A 23,023-nucleotide genomic window follows, 5' to 3' on the forward strand; every position below is an offset into this window, starting at 1 on the left:
TTAATTATAATTTTTTATTCCAGTTTTTCACACATCATTTCAACTATAGTGTTGGTAATTTTATCTTTGATGCTCATTTTAGCTGCTCACCAGCTCCTGCAGCCATCTTCTGGGAATTGTGAGATCTGGCTAGAAATGATAACTCTACAGGCTGACTGCTCAGAAAAAAAAGCATGGTCAAAGAGTGCAGCATTAGACTGTGTTTTTGGCAGAGATTTTTCAATAGGTTTTGACTCAGGTTGGGCTAAACACTTTATTCCCTTTCCTTGATTGGAGTCAACATTTTAATGATTAGATGCTTTAAAGAACTGTGCTATGCTAAAAAAAAAAAAAAAAAGTGGTTCTTTGATAAACAGAAAAGAAAAAAAACCTTCATGATGGTTGAGACTCATTAATAGTTCTACTTTTAAATTTTTTATAACTTTGCTATGTGTTTTGGAAAAATGGAGCATGGGGGAGAAAGCATTGAGGCAAAGTTAGTGTTACTTATTCAGTGTCTTCTTTTTAGATTAGCAAGGTTTTTGTGACAAAATAATGAAAAGTTTATACTGAGATCAGAACATCTTAGCCTCTAGTCATCTGAACACTGATGCAATAAAAATCATGCACTGAATTTACAAGATATATATGCTAAAAATATAAGATAGATTGGAAAATAGAATAAAGATTTATTCTGCACAATAAACTCAACTGGACTGCAACATTTCCAGGTACATTTATGTAAGCAAGGAAAACCAAAGTCTTATATAGTTCCTGCCATGAATATCTAGAAATTTTTTATCTAGGCTACATTTTTGTCATCAGAGGACCTTCCAGTAGATCCTGAAGCAATTTCACTAACATCTGCGTGTCACAACTTTTTTCTCATACTCTTAAATCTTGCACACTTGTGTCATGAAACCATGAATGAGGCAGAATAAAGAAGTTTATTTCAGGCTTGGTTTCTCTGTATAAACCATGGAGACAGAGAGATACATGCCTAAAGAATCCACACAAGACAGCTGGCTCTGCCAGGCAGATAGCTTACCTAACCAAAAAGGAAGGTGGGGGAAAAAAAAAGGGATCTTCCAGTCGAGCTTTCTCTTGATATACCTCTTATGAAGGAAAATATTTCGACCATCTGGCTCCAGAAATCCCTAAATAAGTACAAGTCTTACCAAAACAAAGTGTGTTGCATTGGAGATGAGGGATGTGTAAAATAATGTATTTTGCTGCAGCAATGTTTTTGCACCTTTTTCTTGGGAAGAAGATGGAGCATTCATATTTTTTGGGCATACCACAATTTGAAAGAGACCAGGCTGCAACATTCTGGTTTACAATATTGTGAAGCAGATTCTGTTTCTTCTGTTACAGTAGCTCTACTTCATGTAAAATTACTAGAGAGACAATAAACATGCCTGTAACTGACTGACTTGAATACCTGCTTGGGTAGAAAAACATGCAGGTCACTCTCCAGATTGTGCTGGGATGCAGTTGAAGCTCTATTTTGAGTCTTGGTAAAACGCTTCAGGGCATATCTCTCCTACATGGCCAATATTTTAAGTAGTTCTTCTTCCCTCCTGATAATGTATGCTGAACCCTGAAGTCTCTAGACAACATTCATACTCCTTTTCCTAAGAAGGGTCTGAATAATCTTCTGTATGTTAGCCTCTCCTTTTCTCATAAGTCTAGTAGACATTCTCTCCAGCATCAGTTCCAGACCGAATTCAATTTTTTCTACCACAGGTAAACCAAAGTGAGACATTATCAGCACAAGTATTTTCTTCTGATGTGAATCTATTCTTTAGATGGAGGATCAGCACCTTGTTTATTTCCAGTTGGACTGCCTCAAATATTGGAATGTGCTGCAGTCATTGAACTGGCTGCCTTTTAGCTGGGGCATCTCCAATGTCATCTGTTTTGCAAGAGGTTTCCTGAATGGATAAATTTTCAGTGTGGTGGTGATTTGCTTTGTGTACCTGCCAGGACTCTGGAAAATAAAAACAAAAGTATTAATTATGTTAGAGGAAGAACTGCTATTTGTAACTAGTTTTGATAAAACTCATAGCAGAAATATGCCTTTCATTAATAATGTTTTATTTTTCCTTGTTGTTGCATTTTCTATAAGTTATATCTGGTATTTTTCAATTATAATGAAAATAAACCCCAGTCATTTTATTTCTCACAGATGTTTTCTTTTACCACATGCTTACAGTTTTGTTCTGACTGTCTTCCCCACCTCTCTGTTGATCATTATGTGGTTTTTTTGGCTTTTATCTTAGCTTTGTCCAATCCTGCAAGAACTCCCCCATCTGCTTGACATTAAGGCCCTCCTAAAGTGCAAACATAAATCTCAATGTGGCTAAAGCATTAGACTAGAAATATTTTTAGAATATAGGATATATTTCTGCTTTATAAGCCTTCCCTTAAAGTGGAGCCTCACTCTAACTTGAGTGCATGCATGTGATTGAAAAATAAATTGTTTTTTAAATAACCTCAAAGAAGAAAGAATTCTTGCCTGCTTCTTGATATAGGAACAGCTCTTCTCAGTTACCAAGCAGAATGCCTGATAAAAGTAGCTGGTTCTCACCATGTTGAATGGGAAAAGCATGAAATTTCACAAATTTTACTTGCTCTAAAAAAGGTTTTATATAGATGCATTGGAAATGAGGAAGAGATTTTAAACATTAATGTTTACACAAACATCAAATAACTACGGGAAAACTTTAAAATGCTTTCAAAAAAAATAAAAAGGTATCTGGCTTTTGATGCCTCAGGTTTTAGCTTTTATATTTTTCAGATTCTGTGCTGCTTTAGTGTACACTTCTGAGATTCATATTAGGGGATAGTAAGCTCTCTTCACAGTGTAGCTAGACAAAACAATTCCTTCTCTAGCTGGGGACCAAGGACAGATGATCCAAATCTCAGGCCCAAGAGCATAAACAACAGTGGACTGTAGAGAGAAAAACAAGAAGGATGGGACTTTATAACCTAAAGCTATAACTGGATAATTAGCACCAATGTGCAAATGGATGAGAACCTATAAAATGGTGAGACCCCATGGCCAGTCATCCATTTTGTGACCATTTTGGGTTCATCTTGGGTGTAGCCTTGGCTGGGCTCTTGTGCTGCCCAAGGTGTATCCATTGAGGTCTTCTAATAAATACCTACTTTATTCTTTAACTCCATCTAGCCTCTGTTCTAGGTCAGCCTTCGCAAGGCATTAATTTCAGCAAATATAAAGATAATTAAAAGAAATGTATCTGTGTTTGCTCTTTCAAAACATTTAGGAAGATGTTGATTCCAGAGATGCATTAACCATCCCTTTAACCTAACCACTACTCTTCATTGCAAAACTATCCCCATGGGGAGTATGGATTATTATTTTCATTTGTCAACTGTTAAAATATTTGAATAGTGGGAGCGATAGTAAGTGTAGCATTCCCATGTCTTGTAGTTAGCAAAATGCAGGACTTGTTGGAATATTATTGTGAAAAATTTACATATTAACTGTAAGAAAAAAATCTAAAGACCACTTCAAATTCTACTTTAATTTCTCCACACTCCTTGTAGACTGAAAAATTGTCTAGACAGAACAAAAGAGTTTTGTCCTTATGGAAGTTCACTGATGAAATTTTCTCAGTACTGTTAAATATATGGTATAGCAAAATTCTGTCCTTTCTGCCAGGTGCACTGTGCCCCAAGCCTTTCTTCTGCCTACATTGTCTGTTGAAAATTATGTATTTGTTGGCCGCTAAAAACAAAACAACAAAAAAAAAAAGGAAAAAGAGAACTATTATGCTTTGAGAAGTCAAGAAGATCACTTAAATGCATATTAGTGGCCCTCTACCTTTAAAATCAGAGTCTGTTTACACTGGAAGAAAAAGGTGCTGCAGTTAAGATAGACCTTTGGGAAGTATTTCAACTCTCTATAACTAAGCATTTTGTCACGTTGTGGACTTTTTAGTATCTTCAGAGTCTTCTGTGCAGTCTACCTCTGTGATATCTCTATAGGGTAATAGAGAAAAATGGTCAGTCTACAAAATAAACTTCATCTACACCAACTTTTATTTTATTTCTCCTTAATCAAGAATAAACCTTCACTTGAAGTTGTCAGATGTGATTATTGATCTGAGTCAGACAACATAACTCTAGACAACAGTCCAGGAATAACTAGAAAGTTGAGCTATTCTTTTTCCTTACTTTTAATTTAAATTCGATTTTAAACAAGGATAGCAAATATTGGAGAAAAATGTAGCAAACTACTGAAGTCAAAGCATAGTATCAAAGCAGCATTATATTGTTCATGGCTTAGAATCCTGGGAGGCCTGCAGGAACAGTAGTGGACATGTGGCTATAGATCTCTCTGCACCTAGAGGATTCGACACACTGTGCTGATTGAATAAAAACAAAGACAAAAGACACTAAAGAGGAGCAAAGTTGGAGCACTGACAATTTTGACTTGTCATGCACATTGGAGGAGGCAGATGCCCCTTCCCTACCTTCTCTAATTCTTGCACTAGTAAAATTTTATATTCTGAAAGTTTTACTCATGAAGTAGATTGGTAGGTGGTAGTCTTCTTTTGACATATGCCCCTCTGTACCCTAGAATATATTTCTGCAAGTTTAGAATAGTGAGGAAAGACACACCTTTTTTGAAAGCACTGTGGATGGCCTGGAGGTTTATTTAGTAACCAAAATTTTTATTACAACTATTGCAAATTCCAAAGCTTTCAATCCATTGATTTCTGAGGGAATTTGCTTGAGTAGAATAAATGATGATTGTTGACTAAAGATATAATGTGGATCCCACACTTCTAACCTGAGGCACAGCTGGCTTGAGGCTTTGCAGAAGTAGTCACAAAATCATGGAATAGTTTAGGATGGAAAAAGACCTTAAAGATCATTGAATCCAATTGTTAATCCAGCACTACTAAGCCTACCACAAAACCATATCCCTAAAAGACACATAGACATATCTTTTAAATACCTCAATGGATAGTGACTCCACACTTCCCTAGGCAGCCTTTTCCATTACCTGATTGTTGGAGAGGATAGATAAATATAATTATTCATAAATAATACAGCCAGGATGAGAACGGTCCTCCCTGCTAGCCGGACAACACCCTTGCCTATGGATGGGTCCAGGGGTCAAGTGCACTGTTCCATCTCACCCCCCAAAATGTATGGTTCACCCTGCATCTGTAACCCTCCCCTAAAACATCAAGTGCCTGTAACCCCATTGGCCCGAGCCTTGTTCCAGCCCACCTTGAAGCCCCTCTATAAGGGGGCTCTGAGGGGCCAGACGCCCTCTTGGAACTTCCCCTCCTCTTGGATCTTCCCCCTCACAGGACCTCCACCCTCCCCTAGAACATCCTTTTGTCTCTCCCCTCCCCCACCCTCTCAAGCCTCGCCACGTGCTGCATCTGGCAGCTTGAAGCAGGACCATTCTCTATCCCTAATAAACCTTATACCCCAAGAGCAGCCTTCAGAGATCTCTCGTCTCCACTCATCTAAACCATCCCAGCGCCTCCCTACACCTGATCATGTTTTCAGTGAATAAATTTTTCCTAACATGCAATCTAAACCTTCCCTGGTATAACTTGAGGCAGTTTCCTCTCATCCTGTCACTTGTTACTTGTGAGAAGAGGCCAACCCCAACCTCATACACCCTCAGGGAGTTGTAAAGATCAACAAGGTCACCCTTGAGCCTCCTTTTCTCCAGCCTAAACAACCCCAGCTCCTTCACCACCCTTCAGCAGATTGTGCTCCAGACCCTCCACCTGCCTTGTTGCCTTTCTCTGGACACCCTCCAGTAGAACAATGCTCCAGCCCAGCTTGATGTCATCTGAGAACTGATGGAAGGATCACTAAATCCCCTCATCCGGATCATTTGTAAAGATATTAAATAGGTCTGGCCCTAACCACAGCCCTGGGAAACACCACTAGTGACTGACAAACAACCTGATTTAACTCTGTTCACCACCATTCTCTAGTGGCCATCCAGCCAATTTTACACAGTGAAGAGTGCACATCCAAGCCATGAGCAGCCAGTTGCTCCAGGAAAATGCTACGGGAAGCATAAAGTACCAAAGTATGCCAAAGTACCGGTGTTCAGGCAGGAAACACCCACATCTTTTCCCTCATCCATTAAGCAGGCTACCCTGCCATAGAAAGGGATCACATTGGTCAAGCAGGACCTGCCTTTCCTAAACCCATGCTGGCTGGGCCTGATCCCCTGGCTGTCCTGTATGTGCCATGTGATGGCATTCAAGGTGCCCGGCTCCATGACATTTCCCTGCACCAAGGTCAGGCTGACAGGCCCGTAGTTCCTCAGATCCTCCTTTTGGCACTTCTTGTAGATGGCTGCCATATTTTCTAACCTCCAGTCATCTGGAACCTTCCCACTCAGCCAGGACTTTTGGTAAATGATGGAAAGTGCCTTGCTGAGCCCTTCCACTGACTCCCTCAGTACCCTTTGGAGGATCCCATCTGTCCCTATAGACCTGTGTATTTCTAAGCAGTGCAGCAGATCACTGATTATTTCCCCTTGGAGTTTATGTGGCCTTAAACTTAGAAATATAGATATACTTGAACTTTTCTGGGCAAAGAGGAAGTGAAAACTTATTTTGCTGTCATTCTGAGGAAATAAAATCATTTTTCATAGAAAAATTACCTTGTTTGGGGGAGACTACCAGAGACTCAAGAGTGACTGGAAGTGATTTGTCAAATATCTGTTGACTAGAGATGGAGAAACAAAATGATCTGGTGTGAATTTTCTGTATCTGATTGCACCTTCATGACTCCTTCCTTTAGATATTCAGCCCTAAGTTGAAGGAGTCTTGCATTGGCAAGTAAAAGCAGCTGTACTAGGTTTATCCAGAAGTCCAGCAATCTGTGTCTTATCTGTGACCATGACCAAAACTGGGAAAAACTGATCAAAACAGGATGAGCATATCATAACTCACTAAATTTTGGTTTTCCCATCAAACAAATGGCCAGAGGCTTGTGCTTTAGAGCTGGCAGTGCAGGGTCCTAGGATGTGCATGTCCTGCCTTGGCATGAGCTATTCTTAACGGTGACAGCAATCATTCAATGCCACGTGCCTGTGGCCTCCCCTGCTCTGATTTCACTCTGAGAGCACCCAAGACAGGAGGCTGGCACTCCTATGTCGCCACTGTGGGACAAACAGGACCCCTGGGGCAATGAGGAGGTGGGAAGGCACATTGTGTGGCTGGGAAGCAGAACGAAGGAGGCAGGTTGTGATTATAATAGGAAAACTCCAGGAGTGAAAGAGGGACACCCCCATTATTGTGCACAACTGAGAGCTGAGGATGCTGATGATTTGCTCTGACTCACCATTCATCTTGAGGAATACTTGAATCTCAATTTTGACATCTAGAGTGATACCAGAAAGATGAACACAACACCAGAGAAAATACATAGCTATCAGTAACTTTCTTGAATAACGATTTTAATGGCATAATTAATGAGGATAAACTATATAATTTTTGCAGTAGACTGTTAAAGTAGACTGTTAAAACATTAGCTAGGCTTGCAATAAATTCTTGATTCTACATAAATGCCTATATCAAGATGCTGATAGCAAAAATATGCTGTGTTTCAGCAAATTCTCTCCCAGTGTTCCAGAGCTTGAGACTTGGTGACTACCTGAGCCAGGTCTCATGACTTGGTACTTGTTAACTTTGAGTTAATTTTCTTTCCTACAGAATTGCCAGCTGACCCTTAACTCATTGAAACTTCCAGCTTTCATACCATCTAAGGAAAAGGCATTTAGAAGGTGAGCTACAGGATGCATGGAAAATTGCCTCCATGTGTTTGTATGAACTTGCAATCAGCTTATTTTTCTGATGCCTCCTAAGTTGCCAAGCAGCAACCACTACCCTTCTTTGTTTGCCACCAACTGACCTTTCTTGTACCTCCAGAGGCTTTTGGTTTGTACAACAATTATGGCTTATGGACTTCTTTTAGGACCTTGCTGCTTTCTCATGTCTAACACAGGCCTCCTGTCTTCCCTTCCCATCCTTCCCTAGAGGATGCAGATGGGTTTGCTCTGCAGATATGTGTGCTTCCTGCAGCCAGTCTATTATTAAGAAGTTGCCTTCCAAAAATGACTAGCACTTCTGGGCTCCATAATGATATTTGTAGCTGAGAGCTCAAGGTTTGAGGTGTCATTCCCCAAGGAAAACAGCATTTTTAGGTTAGCATAGTAAAGCGGGAATAGTTCCTGCTCTCGGGGAACCTGTGTGGATGAAAGAAACCTCGGAGTCTCCGGATACATAAGATACCAAACAGGAAATCATAAAACCTGCTAAAAGTTTCCCATTTCCAAGATGACATGCTTAATTTATTCAGTCAATAACAAGGCAGTTTGGAGAAGCTTTAAATATAGAAAAGATGCAAATCATACAATGTATGTCTTGCCAAAGCTGCATTCTTAAAACCAGCATCTGGAAAGTAAAAACAGGGACTTAAATTCAAATTGCTGAGTCAAATGCACTAACCACAGAGCAGAAGAGTAGAAGTGAGTGGCAGTGAAGGAGAATGGCAGCCAGTGCTGACCACAGAGCAAATAATGAGATATTTAAGACATTTTGGCAGTGCCTGTGACAAGGTCCCTCTGGCAAAGTAGGTGGCCAAGTACCTGTCTCATGGCTGCTACCTGAGACCATCCATGAATAGGTTTGGAGAGGCCTTGCCCTGAAATTACTTAGACTCTTCTAAGTTTGTTCATAGGCGCAAATACACCAGTAATATATTTAAAAAAGGAAAAAAAAAAAAGGTAACTTTATAATGTTGGTTGCCATGTTGGGCTTAGATATCCAAATCCTTTCCAAACAGTTATGTTGGCCAGTATGTAAACATATTTTTCCAGCTTTCCAGAGAGGTAGAAAAATAACAAATCATAACTTGTGCAATAATGAACACTAACTATATATTTTTTATAGAATTGAAAAAAAAATACTCACTTTTTAAAGACACAAAGATTTCAGGAAAGTGCATTGTGCTTCATACCATTAGGAAATAAAATTGTGTAATTCAATTATCAGTCACATTTGCAGACATTAGTTCCCCTGGATACTTGTTAAAGCTTTAGAGTACAGCTGTCAAGGCAACAAACACAGAAAAAGAATACAAACAATTTGCAATTGACCTTTAAATGTTATTTTCATCAATGAAACTAAATATTTGGAAAATTTCTCAGAATAATCTGTTATGCCTGACTAAAATGATATCATATTCTGCTTGTGTATTACTTGATATATCTACATATATATACATATATTTAACTGATACGTGTACCTATGTATACATGTTATATGTATATACTACATTAGATAATTTTTTTATGTGTAGTAGCTTTCCAAAAATTCCTTTTTGGACAAAAATAGGACACAAATATTAGGAACAGAAGAACTTAATGTTACATGCTTCATGTCTAATAATGATCTTAACAAGAGTGAAGATGAAATTTCTACCCTAGGTGTTTAGTAGTGCACAATCAGATTTCAGGTTGTTTGCTTGCTTCTCCCATCTGATGCACCAAGTGCTGGCCACTGGCAGAGTTTCCAACTTGAATTGAAATGTATTTAATATAAGCTTGCAACTCTATGGTTCCAGTGCAGCAAAAACACAGAGAGACTGAGTAAATAATTTAATTTGAGGTTTACTATGCTCCTTAATGAGAGTTTCATGCATGGAAGAAAGATTGTCTCCCCAGTGTTTTACCTAGGATATACACAAGACATGAAAAGCATGGAAAAATATTTTTTAAAAGAGACATGTAATCTACAACATTTTTTTCTACTTCAGAAAGCAAAACAAATTGTGCAGGTATTGACTGCTAAATAAAACAGTTTTCTACAAGATATTAGAGATTAGTATGACATTACAGGAGAACGAATTGAACAAGAATTGCTATTTTATAATATAAGGAGTTTCATTATTGTAAAGAAATCTGTTATGTCCTTAATTCTGTTCTTTTTTTTTCTACTTTTACTCAGGACTTCTCCTTTTCATACTTGTCTTCTTTCTGTTACTGGGATCAGAAAATATTAACATAACTTTTCTAATGATATCTTTACAGAAACATTAGGAATAAAGGTTTGTTGCTTTGTATTTTAGGGTAATAAATGTTAGGTGCTTACCACTTTAGGGTAATAATCTGAATTACCTGTTAGAGACTTTATTCCTGTTAGGTTTAAAATGCAGCCATGACTTGCTAGTCAAAGAAAAAAATGCTTATAACACTTTCTCAAATACAGAACAATGATTTCATTTTTTATAGTATCATAATTTACTATTGATTTATAATCAAGGAACATCAATATAATAGACAAAATAGCAGTGTTCTAACTTCTGTGTGTGTGAGGCTTAGATATATTCAAAGACATGCTACAAGAGGAACATGCTGTGGGGAACACTGCAATGAGCACTGGTTCTTCAACTCCACTGATCAATGTGACAAAAAATATTTTACAACTTATGTTCCAAAAACATTTAGTAAAATGTAATAAAAGAAAAAAGTAAGGGTGATAAAAGCATAGGTACATAATGTTACCAGTTTAATGACATTTCTTCTTTTTATTAGTAGCAATCCCACAGATGCCTGAGGAAGCACATTTACCTTTGTTAAAACAAATCTGTTCTAGAAACTGTTCTGACATCCATCATTAAAGCATTTTATTTGAGTAGTCTTTCTTACTGTATTATTAAACCATTCATTAACATGATAGATAAAAACTCCATTCCACTGAGAATCTGCCTTGGCATTACAAAAATGTACCAGAATGCTTGGCAACGATTAAATATGCCATGACAGGAAAACAATGGAACAATGTATCTTAATATTAGGTTTTTCCAACTGTGGAATATTTCTGTTGTGTTATTTAACATATACACCAAAGTCAATTTCCTCTTACAATAAATAAAACAATAAATAAATTCCCTTTGTACCAGAATTGAGTCTAGGCAGTGCGGCCTGCAATATGTTTGCTAAAACAAGACAAAAACAAAGATGGAACACCCTTAGTTACTGACTCATTTTAAATTCCTGATACAGCTCTTAAATGTGCCTGGGCAGCCTGAACTGTATCTCTGTAATTGAGCAAATAGCAAATGACTGCACTTAAAACACCTGAACTTACACAGGCTTTAGAGAGCAATGTATTTAGGCATGAAGACATCACCAGCCTTTCTTCAGTATTCTCCAGGGAAAACTATATTTTCAAAACTTGCTTTTATAGGTAATTTTTTCACACTATTACTGAAGTATTTAAGCACTTTGCAGCCTTCATCATCTCTTGTAGTGTCCCTGGTATACCCTGGAAACAGATAAAACAGAATCACAGCATCACTGAAACTGGAAGGACCTCTGAAGACTTTCCAGTCCAAACCCTCTGCTCAAAACAAAGTCACCTACAGCAAGTTGCTCAGGGTCATGTCCAGATATCTCAGTGGATGGACAGCCCAAGATCTTTCTGGACTACTCATTCCAGTGCTCCCTCAGCTTCACAGTAAAGTAAGTGTTCTTCACAGGTTTAAGTAGAATTTCCTGTGTGTCAGTTTCTGCCCATTGCCTCTTGTCCTGTCCCTGGGCACTACTGAGAAAAATCTGGCTCCATTTAATCTACATCCTCTTTGAGCCTTGTCTTCTTCAGGGTGAAAAATACCAATTCTCTCACCCTTTCACCACGTGACCACACACTCCAGTCCCTTCATCATCTTTGTAGCTCTTCACTTTTGCACCAGCATGCCAATGTCTCATACTGGGAAATCCAGCACTCCAGACACAGCCTCATTAGTGCTGAGCTCAAGGAAACCTGCTGGCAATGTTCTTCCTAACAGGTCCAGGGTCCCTAGGGAACAGGACAGAGTACTCTTACAAATGAAGTATAAAGTACAACACCTTGGAAATGAGCTTGTAGCTCTCAAAAACAGAGTTCCCATTTCCCTGCAACCCAGACCACTGACTCCAGTTCAGTCACTGAAGTTATTAACCCTTAATAATTTGAGTTGGAAGGGACCAGTAAAGGTCATCTAGTCCAAGCCCCCAGCAATGGGGAGGGACTTCTTTAAGTAGATCAGGTTGCTGAAAGCCATGTCCAACCTGGCCTTGAATATTTCCAAGGATATTGTACCTACTACTTTTCTGGTCAACCTGCTCCACTGTTTTATCACTCCCATTCTAAAAAAATGCTTTCCTTATATCTAGTTTAGACCAACCCTCTTTTAGCTTAAAATCATGTGTCCAATCACAACAGGCCTTACTAAAAAGTTTTTCCCATCTTTCTTAGAGGTCCTTTAGGAACTTGAAGGTGTCTCCCTGGAAATTTCTCTTCTCCAGGCTGAGCAGACCCAGATCGCTCAGCCTGTTCTCATGGGAAAGGTATTTCCATGGTATGTGCTTGGGCAAAAGACCCAGTTCTTCTACTCTGTGTCCTTCACAGGGAATGGTGGTTGGAACAAGTAACAGATTACATGAACTGCATTAAAGCCTGAAGGAGAAGGGGTCCATAAAACTCAGAAGGTTTCAAGGCACTGCAAAAACAGCACTAAAGGACATCTGAAATATTTTCTCTGATCTACAGAGGGATAAACAACTAATTGAGATTTCTGACAGAACTCAAATGAGAGAGATTTCTATGCATCATATAATAGCATGAACTAAGCCTAGCCTGGGAAGGACACACTACTTTGCAATGAATCTCCAGTCTCTGGAGGGTGAACAGGGTTTTATATGCTAGTGATGTTATGGTGCTTATAGCATGAAATAGAGACAGCCCAACCCACCTAGGATTTCTATGCACCTTGGAGGCTGACATGCAGTACTTTGAGGACTTTGGTGAGTGATGTAGGAGAGTCACATGAAAAGAGGGAGTGCAAGAATAACTACATATATCAATTTTTGGTATCCTCATCAGCAGTGCAGATCAGAGAAACCTGGCTTAAGCACGTACTAGTTCTTCAGTGGTTATCCAAATGGCTACAGGGGTATCTGGAATTAGAAAATTTTAACACAATACTATGGCAAATTTACAATTGTACAGTTAATTGCAGTTGACAGAGCTGAGAGTATGTTCAGTACTGAAGGATATTACTGCAGTCAAACTCTGTTTCATGGCCAATCTTCTCAAAGTCCTTTTTTGGCCCTCATTTTTCTTTTATTTGAATCCTGTAAAATCAATATGTTTTTCATCCTCACAACACTGAGCAGACGGGCATGTGCTTACCCTCACTGCTGATATGCTGAGGTACACAAAGGCCAGAAAACAATTCAAGCACCCAAGTCTTAAAAGCTCCTTTTTATTTCATTGAGCATTTTTGTTTCCAGCAGTCAAGCTACTTAGATGTTTGAAGTTTTGCTCTTGTACATGGACTGATCCTTTTTTGACTGTACTTGTGCACCTTACTAGAACAAGATTTGGAGGTTTGTTCAAGAACACTCTGTGCGTGCCTGACTCTGCTGCATTGCTTAGCACAGTCCCTAACACAGGTTTGCCCACACCTTACCCACAGCCTCTGTGACAGTGGAACCAAAGACTAAGAACACCAGGCAGCATGGACAATACCTGTACCACACCTGTTTGACCTGCACTATCCCTTCAGTGCACTTGCAGGAGACCGTGCAATCAAAACCATTTTTATACACTGTCACGCCCCATCATAATGCATGCAGCACGTGGCTTCTGTTTCAGCAATAACCAGTTGCCTTTCAGCACTCTACTTGCCTTGGACAGTGAAATAAAAAATAGGCAGAAATGTGATATTTCCATCCTGGAGTCACAGAAACACCCCAGGGAGGAGGCTTAAGGTTAATTGCTATGTCATGAATACACACAGGTCAAGCCAGCCATGCCAGATGTACAAAAGTTCATGGCCACAGAAAACTCTTTAGCCCTGTTTAATGCATTGATAGAGACATAGCTGCAGGTGAACAACTGTGTCTAAATATAACATGGACTCTTAGGTTAAGTGTGCTCCAGCCAGTATAGCCAAGAGGCATGGTCCAACAGGAGCAGTCTGTCCTATTCCCTTTCACTGGGATAAAGATCTATTCATTGTTGAGAATGTTCTCCTAGAAAACCACTGATGTAGATTTGAATCTTCCACTTGTTTTTTTCAGAGGAAATGGGATCTTTGATTTCTGTTACCTAGCAAAAGCTTCCACACAGGTAAATACATCAAACTGTGTAAGTCAAACTTCAGAACTGTGACATTAGGCATTATAGCATACATCTGATTCTCTCCAAATTATTATTTTTAAGTGACTTGCTTAGGGCCACCTCTGATATCAAGGTACAGGGAACCAGACTTGTAGGCACATATGCCATCCACACAGCTGCTCTAACCTCTAACCTCTCTAACCTGCTCTACCTCTCCTGTGTCTAACCAGCAAGTGTAGCTCTTGTTTGGCCTGGCCAGCCATTATGCTAGAGTCACTGTTAGAAATGTACCTGTTAAAGGCATCTCTGCTTAGTCTTTTATAGGCTCAGATGGAGGAACACACAAAGGCTGCCGAGGCTGCGAGTCCATAGGACACACATCAATGAAGATTAATTAGAGCCTCTCCTTTGCAGCCACAACCCACATATTTGGAAAATGGCTTTGTCATACCAGCTTAAGCACCTGGTTTTCAGACATGACAGATGCTTAGGTATTACATTTCAGGTAATTGCTTTACAGGTCCTTTCCTTGGAAAGCCTGATACCAAAACCCATATGCGTCTTTGATGCACTTGTGGATTTTCTCTGACTTAGAACAGAACAGTTGCATTTAAATTTGTTTAAATATTTAATATCCATCTTTCTTAGAGTGAATAGCAATGCTCTCTAAACTTTCTCAGTTATGTACCCACAGGAGTGCTTTTTCAGTCTTCCTTGTTGCTCTCAGCTAAATGTGTAAAAAGTGGATTATTGTTAGCAAGTATGAGAGCTCTTCCTTCTGATTTGTGAAGTTCCAGACACAATTCTTTGGTGTATACTGCTCTGTTTGACCTCCTCTTTCTTCTAAATAACATTGAAATACTATCACAGGCTCAGTCTCCCCTCCCTATTGTTCCTTTCTTCAGAAGCTCTTTTCCCCCTGGAATTCAATTTTCTGAGTTTCTGTGATGCAATTTTAATCTTTTCTATCTTTTCTGGGATTTTTTTCAAAGGCCATAAGGTCTTCTCTGACAGGTCCTTCCTGCTGCTGTTTCCTGTTCTTCAGGCTTAATGTGGCTTGTGTAAGTTCGTAGCAATTTAGTCAAAATTAATGAAAATTTGTGCTAAATTACCAGAGCTCAAGGGCTCACACTTCCTCTTTATTTGGGTAATTGAGAGAGCCTAAAGAAGTACCATAAATACCTCAGAGTTGCTCATCACACAGAAGTATTTTAGTCTTCAGACTTAAATCTATTCAGAAAATGTCTTTAGCATTTTCTTTCTGCTTTTATCCAGCAGCCTCAAAGCAGTTTGCAAAAAAAAAAAAAAAAAAAAAAAAAAAAAAAAAAAAAAACCACAAAAAACCCCCATGTACAAGTTTTGTGTTAGGATGTTCTAAGAGACAAATAAAGTGAAAAGTGCATGCAGTAAAGCTGATTTACCTGCAATGCAGTGATGAAGAGTGAAGAAGCTCTTCAAGAGACTCATGCTAAATGTCACAGTCACCCTGCTCAGAGAAACACAGTGCCCTGTGCCTCTCATGATTCCTCCAGAGAAGGGTACCACGTGTTCTTCCTCAGCTGCAGAGAATGATGTGCCAGCCATCTGGATCAAAGGCTGTCTGGTATCTCTGAGTGGCAAATCTGTCTGAACTGTGGGAAATGATGGGCACTAACTGGCAAGGCAGATTTCCTCCCTGGTATACATCAGCCGTCTCGTACTATTTTGAGAACTAAGACTCCACTGTGCTGTTTATGCAGCTGGAGACAGAGTTTTTTATACTTTATGCTTTCCCTCTGACCAATACTAAATTTGCTGGGACTCAAAATAACTTTCCAGGAACCATTTAATAAAATCAGAGCAGTCAGGAATAACAGCTGTGAGTTTCAGTTGCCACTAGCTGTATTATCAGTATATATGAAAATCAGATACAAAAGATAGATAGGTCTGGGCTTTTTTTTTTTTTCTCCTTTTTAATCTGGAATGTATTCAAGCCTCTGAGGAATTTTTAAGTTTGATATCAGCTGTTTCTCCAGATATTTCTACTTGGAAAATCTTGTAAAATCTGGACTGTGCCTCCAAAGGCATCCCACTAAGAACTTGCAATTCCACAGCAGTGAAGAAAATGCAAAACACTCATTGAGCCACTGAATCTCTACAAACAATTCTAACACTTTAAGAAAACCAAGTTCAGTTTCAAGCAAGGAAGCTTTACTCAGCGGCAGACTAAAAAACCTATCTCACTAGTTAAGACTGGCCTCCTTTTTCTCACCCAATCACCATCCTCCATTTCTTTTTGTTGAGAAAAAAGAACTAGTAAATTTAATTAAAAGAGCTGCTAAGCAGAAAAGAATACTTTAGTCATATGATCTTCTGAGTTCTCTCCAACATCATCTTAGGTAATGGCTTATCACGTAACATGTGCTTTATTTTCTCTTTAGCACTAGGATATTTCCAAACTTGTGCATCCCATCTGTATCCATTTTCACAATGACTGAACAAATGCAATTAGTCTGCAGTCAGCCATGTAATGGTCTCCTACTACTACCACTAGGTATTTTTAGTTCATGGATTCTTTTATTTCTTAGCTATGCCTTCTTTCTTTCCCTAGCTTACATTTATTATCACAATTGCTTTTCTCCCTTCACTGCCATTCTGTGTTATTGAAAGAATCTCATCTACTTTATCTTTTCATAATTCTCTCGTGGTCACCTCATTGCTACATACAGATGGTTGTAAAAGGAGGAAATTTTTTGTTAAAAATATTGCAAAATTTGTCATCTATTTCTTCTCAAATTCTTTATTTTGCTTTATTTCCTAGATCTGAGAAATGTATCTTCTAGACAGATTCCCTTCTACTGCTTACTATGCTTTCACAAAGATATATGAACCACTGGAGAAGAGAAAATCTCCATATCAACATTTTGAGAAAGGAATTCAGTTTTCTTCTCTCATAACAGATTTCCTATGGTCCACCCACCTCACAGCAGAATGCAACACTGATCTTTTTGAAGTCCAGATTGCAGCTCTCTTATGTGCTGAACTGAGCAGGGATGAACATGACTTTGCATGTGCCCTTTGCCTATGATGTGCAAACACAGCAGCCTTTCTGACTTAGCTTCAGCCTGTTAAAAACAAAGATGTGCCACTAACTCTTCTTTCACCTTTCAGAGAGATAAACATGACATGCTTTGAATTCTCTGAATTTGTCAGTTGGTTCCTTCACCAAACTAAATGTGATTCTCCTCTGACTCTATGAATGATCCCGCTTTCCTTAAAGCTGTTTGGCAAACAGGCCTTTCTGTCTATCAATATATTTAATTTCTAATTTTTTCATCCAATTTTGTGCTGTATATGGACTTTCCTGTTTGTTTGAGATGCTGATATTTGACTTTTTTTTTGTTGCCATTGTTTTTATGAGACAGAAAAATTTTATTATTTCCTGTTTCTTTTTCAAAGTACTTCTCTGAAAAATGGTGTCTCTCAACAGCTGTGAAATACTTGTATCAGGTTGGTCTCTGATGGGGACAATACACATGCAGGAAGCCTTCCTCACAACAGAAAAATACACTAATTCAATGTAAATCAGGTTTTAAACCAACCTTGTTTAACAAATGTAGGTTCTCGTGTAGACCTTCTTACTCTATATAACTTATGCATATTTTTCATTGTCCTGAATTAAAGAGAGAAGAAATCAGTTTCAGCTTAATTAGGAATATCTATAATATTTATTTAAAACTGCACACCCAAACAGACTGGTGCAACTTTCTCATGGAGAAAAGGTTTTAAAATATACATAGCAAGATGAGAAAAAAGTATATACAGTTCCCTAGAGTATTCTTCCCACTATACTCTGAGTTCCCCATCCTTTCCACACTTCTGATTGGAAGCTTAGTTTTTCTGTTGTTTCATAAAACAGAAACTTGCATAAATTTCATTGCAGATTTTGGGGACATCAATGATCTCAAGAAATGTTCTTGTGGTTATACTTCCTGTTCACCAGCTCCTGTTTCCTTTTTTACCCTTTTTTTTCCACACTTTCTCTGTGAATTGTACTGACTAAAACAATTTTGAACATTTGGAATACAGCATCGCCTTTCAAAAATTTAACCAAGCTTCTAGGAATATTTTCGGAATATCCTCCCACCACCCCCCCAACACATTCTTACCTTTTAATAGAGAAAGAACCATTAAAAAGAAATATCCTGACAGTGAATAGAAAATGAAATGGATTTATACCTCTAGATTTGATTAAGTTACATTCAGAGGCAGGATATACTGAAGAAGTTACAGAAATACAAGCAGGATGAATCTTTCATTACCTTAGAGAATAGCCAAGCTTAGCAGCAGTGATTTCATCTCTAATTCCAAAGTCTTCAGCTGAAAATACTTTCCTTGCTTTCTTCTGAACAGGCTCAGAAACATTTTCTTTCTTCATCTCACTTTTTTTTCCTAGCAAAATAAATTATTCTGGTTTTTCAGTCAGCCTATTTTCACTAAGCATTTCAGTTTGCACCCTCAGCTCAGGTTCATGTGTGTGAATCACTTAAGCAGAGCTGATAGAATGTTGCTATTTCCTTTTTTTTTTCCCCTTACACATAGGCTTATTTGCTATTACATTTCCATCCCTTTGATATCAGATTAGTGAGGCTACATTAATTATTCATTTCCCTAGATGACAAACACTCTGTGTTCAACAGTTGATTGACCTGGTTCTTTAAGCTGAATAGAGATGTTAGTTTTAGCTATACCAGGGAGGACAAAGGAGAAAAGGTACCTCAGCAAGAGTTCAAATATTTATAACAGACCATTTTCCTACTGCTTCTCCCAGTACTGCATGCCTTTCACTTTCTGAAACTCGACATTTAAAAAATTATTTTCATTCCATTTTAGGAAATGCTTTGACACTGAAACTGACAGAATTCTTAGGTCAAATATTCTCCTCCACTATTCTGACTAACTAAAGTCACCAGACAATGTTTCTTCCACTTAAATCCCTGTCTGACAAGCTCTAAAATGGAAAAAAAAAAAAAAAAAAAAAAAAAAAAAAAAAAAGTACAGGCTGCTGGGTATTGCAAGGATATTACACTAAACTGGTTCTAAAGTTAGCTGCACATATGGGATTAAGTCATTAGGTATTTACCTTGAAATCGCCCTTAATTGAAGCCTAAACTAAAAGGCAAAAAAATACTTGCTTACAGAATTTAAAATAGGTGCTTGCAGAATTTTCTGACATCTGAGTGCTAAAAGGAAACCGAAAATGCATGCAGATCTTTAGTCATTATTTATGTTGGCTCTAAAGTTTCTTCTCACCCATCATGAGGCGGCTGAGACTAGAAATTCACATCCTCTTGACAGAGGATTCAGTCTTGAAAAACCTAAAAACATCCTCAGGCTGAGGTCATGGAAGGGGATCTTGGCTCAGGAAAGAATATTACTGTCCTGGTTCAGGGCAAATTTGGGGAAAGAGCCCCAAAAGGGTTCTTTCAGGAAAGCAGATTCAATTGGCCCCTCCCCCAACCAGTTCAGGAAAGATCCCTCTTTGGAGAAAAAAGTGGAAAAAACCTGTTTATTAAACTAGCAAACTTAAACAATAGTAAACAATAAAACTTCTTGCCACTCCAAGAGAGAGACAAACTCAGAGAAATCCCCGGGTTGCAGCTGGGCTCACTCAGTCTCTGATCCGTCCCTCCGGCGCTGGAAATGCCATGGCCCAGGTCCGGCTGCTGGGCCACAGGTGTGAGCTGCTGCTGCTCTCCTGGTGTTCAGTTCAGAGCAGGTCCAGAGAAAGGGAAAAAACCACAGTCCAGGGAACTTCTTTGCCTCAGCTAGCTAAAACTAACTAGGAAAAAAATAAAGGAGAGCTCTGTCTCGTTGTCTGTCCGTCCGCAGACACTCAGTCCGGGGGCAGGAATGTGGAGGAGGGAGTGCAGTTCTTGAAAACAAACTCCGCGCTTCTTCCCCCCTCTTTCACTCCTGGAACAAGTCTTAAAGGTGTGGAACTTATCATTCAACATAAACAGGGCAGACGACTGGGGATAAAGGCATCATACAGTCAACCTAGGACAATTACCTTTCATAACATTAAACACATTTTGAGGACAAAATTTCTTTTCTACCAGATGAAAAAGAGAGATTTACCCAAACTCTTTGTGTTTGACTAGTCAAGGAAAGCCAAGACTCAGGAATGCTCAGACCCTCGTGCCCAACCAGCCTCCCCTTAGGGGCACCCTTCAGTGATCAGTTCACTAGATCAGAGACTGACTTGTTCAGGGTCACGCACCAAACAGAGAAACCCCTCATGGGTCTCCACACCTTTACCCACTGCCAGTGACTGCCACAACCCTTGAAATACTCACATTAACAGTTTACAGAATAACACTCTTCATAAATGAAATTGTGAGAATTTAAGGTTCAAATTGCTGGTGATAATATCTGACTGCAAATATATACTCAAAGCTATATAGTAATTCAAAGCAACATAGTAAGAATCACTAATCCCCCGTAAAAGCTGGCTCAAGATGATCATTCAGCATGAAAAGAACACAGTTCTTTACCAGAAAGGCATTTCTATCGGGGAGAAGACAGGTTCAGCTTCTCAGCTGATCCCAGCTGGAGTCTTCCGCCACTTCTCTCTCTTATCTTTTACACTATTTCTTTCCATTTAGGTACAGCTCTGCTCCATCATCTCCTTAGTCCCCCTTGGATTGTATTGTGTGGGGGAGGTCAGACATGCTGGCCACATTCCATATGGGGAGTAGCAATTGCACGTTTCCCTAAAACTTCCATGCCATTATCTTTTTACCCTCAGTTATTTTCTCATATCTTCCCACAAAATTTTTAACTTTCACTTCATAACTGAAAAGTGCTCCTTTACTTTGGACCTTTTTCTTGAGTGTTAACTTCACATGCCCCTTTGAAAATGCTGTTTTCTTTCTGGCAAACAGATGACATAGTCATCTGATTGGCTTCAGTATTAGCAAACTGTTAATGAGTTTATCACCAGCTAATGCACATCTCTTCCTACCTGATCAAAACTGAAAATACTTCTGGAAGTCAGTGTATATTAACACTTTAATAAGAAAGTTTCATTTCACCTAAGACTTCACCCATGTTTTGTACAAACATAACAATGGACTGTGCCACGTCTGTCTGTCAGATATAATCCCTGATGTAACTGTGCTTAGGGAAGTCACAGAGTAAGTCAGGCATGGGATGTCTGAAGAGTTTCCCCAGCTGACACATACTTGTAGCACAGGGTTTGATTCATTTCAGGTCCATGATGCAGCTAACTGTGATCAGTGCAGCATGTAGGCTCTCACACAGCACTTGAGACATTGCCACAGCACTCAAAGCCACTGCAGGAACAGATGAAACTTCCCCAGGCATAGGTTACCTTTGCTGGATTCTCAGCATTCACAGAGCTGAAGGGACAGCAGAAATGCCCATGTGGAACAAGATGTATGAGTAACAGGCCATAAAAACCACTCCAAGAGACAGAGTGCAAGCATTTGGGGATTGTGTAAGATCTTTTTGTTTGGTATTTTTAATATTGGGTTTTTATTTTTCCTTACAGAAAATGAGATATTATAAATGTCCATGAGACTAAAAAGCAGCTGTATTGTTATAATATATATTTAATTTGCTGAGGGTGAGTTTGATGCAGCAGAGCTTTATTCCAGGATTGTCTACAAAATCCAAGGTTATGTGAACAGAAGCAGGCAAAACGATGTGCCATATGGGGCTGAGGAGGGCAAAGAAATAGGGCATTTCTTCCTGAACAACCTGTTGGTGAAGAGATTTTCATCAGGTATTTGGAACTAGTAGCAACATGGAGGACTGGCTAATCTTCTATAAAGATATTTGAAAGAGGACCACATGGAGCTATTTTCATTGTTGCACTGGAAACAGATAGCAACAGAGCACAGAAAGGAGAGGCCAGAGGCAGCAACAGGCATTACAGAAGCAGAGGCATGCCTAATAGATGGTTTTGAAGCATGCATTTTTAACCTGCAATTGAATTTAAACTGGAATTAACTGATGTACAGGGGACGGTAACATGAACGTGATTTATGGCTGCTGCTAATGATAGCAGATGTGCAGGTCAGTTTCAGTGCAGAGCACTCTCTTTTAGGGTTATAAACTCTCAAACTTGTGTTAGACACAAGTTTGGAAACCAAGATAAGTTTGTGCCATGAAAGAGGGCAAGCAGGATAAGGAGTAGATGATAAGGGCAAGGAAGGAGCACTAACCTTTGGACAGAAGGATGAGGTAGTTTGGGAAGGCAGAACTTTCCCAGGTAACCTGTGTAAACTTGAGGCTATTTCAGGATGACTCCAAGAGACTATTTCTAGCAGACTTGTCCTTCAGGGAGAACCAGGAATACTGTAACAGCTAAGAATTTAAAATCAGTAGAATTAGAAAGAAATGGCCTATAAAAATAATAATGAGGTCTCTGAAAAGAGGACTATGAGACCCTTTAGTCCTCTATTACCGATATTGACAAAAGAATGTGATGAATTCAGAATGATCCATTCAGCCCACCTCTTACCCTTGCACAGTGTCCATAAATGATGGTAGTGACCCTCAAAGTGCTTGTTGATACACATTTTCCTTGATCTGGCAGTAATAGCCATTTTTCCCCATGGCCTTGTAATATGGCTTGCAAATTGTAACACCAAACTGGTACTTTAGCTATTACCAGACCAACATCATTATTCCAATTTTGCTGGGATTCAAGACTCAGGGAATAGTATTTCTTCAAGAAAGCAATGTCAATGTGTTGCCTGGTGGCTGGTACTGCCTCTGATAATTCATCACAGTACAACACAGGCACTGAAATGGGAAGTGGAAAGTCTCTGGCATCTTACTGTCCTCAG

General features: G+C 39.0%; 1 long non-coding RNA gene across 1 annotated transcript; it reads right to left on the reverse strand.

The window, feature by feature from the left end:
* Positions 1 to 644: 644 nt before the first annotated feature.
* LOC146768324 (uncharacterized) lies at positions 645 to 20,500 on the reverse strand. Its single transcript, XR_014953375.1, has 2 exons — positions 18,467 to 20,500; positions 645 to 17,817 (listed from the first exon to the last, which is right to left on the reverse strand). It is a non-coding gene; the product is annotated as an uncharacterized LOC146768324 (long non-coding RNA).
* Positions 20,501 to 23,023: the final 2,523 nt, after the last annotated feature.

This window comes from Lonchura striata, chromosome 2 (assembly GCF_050655825.1).
Source record: "Lonchura striata isolate lonStrDom1 chromosome 2, ASM5065582v1, whole genome shotgun sequence".
NCBI lineage: Eukaryota > Metazoa > Chordata > Aves > Passeriformes > Estrildidae > Lonchura > Lonchura striata.